This window comes from Delphinus delphis, chromosome 8 (assembly GCF_949987515.2).
Source record: "Delphinus delphis chromosome 8, mDelDel1.2, whole genome shotgun sequence".
In the NCBI taxonomy this organism is placed as follows: Eukaryota; Metazoa; Chordata; class Mammalia; order Artiodactyla; family Delphinidae; genus Delphinus; species Delphinus delphis.
Window position 1 is genome coordinate 39,801,990 of NC_082690.1, and position 586 is coordinate 39,802,575.

General features: G+C 48.8%; 1 non-coding gene across 1 annotated transcript; it reads left to right on the forward strand.

Annotated features, from left to right (window-relative positions):
- The first annotated feature begins 259 nt into the window (after positions 1 to 259).
- Positions 260 to 362, forward strand: LOC132430418 (U6 spliceosomal RNA). Its single transcript, XR_009520509.1, has one exon. It is a non-coding gene; the product is annotated as a U6 spliceosomal RNA (small nuclear RNA).
- The last annotated feature ends 224 nt before the right edge of the window (positions 363 to 586 follow it).

Here is a 586-nt window from a genome sequence, read left to right on the forward strand (position 1 = left end):
CATTTACTCACTTACTCAACAGAGGGGTGTTAAGCACCTTCCATTCTGCTGGGCAATTTTTTAGGAACTGAGAACAGGGGCTCTGCTATTCAGGACCTTACAGGGGACACACTAGGCAGAGAACTATATTACCCCATAATGTAACTGTGAGAGCCAGAGGAAGACTTACCACTGCCTAAATGCATCAGGAAACGTCTCCATGGAGCTCCTTGGAGCTAGATCTTGAAGGACTAAATGGCTAGGTGAAGAACAGAGAAGGGTGCTCACTTCGGCAGCACATATATAAAGTTGGAACGATACAGAGATTAGCATCGCCCCTGCACAAGGATGACACGCAAATTCATGAAGCGTTCCATATTTTGTTGTTGCTGACAACAACATGGGCAAAGGTAGAGAGATGTGAAAAGGAGACTGTTCAAAGAAGTCGTATTGATGTCTCTGACTCTACGTCGGCATGTGAAGGGTGGGCATGTGAAGGGGAGGGCTGGCTGGAGCCAGCAGTGGGAAGGCCCTCCCTTCCTGCTGGGCCTGAGAGCACTGCCGCTTGGCCTTCATTCACTAATCTAGGATGCTACTGCCCTTCTCA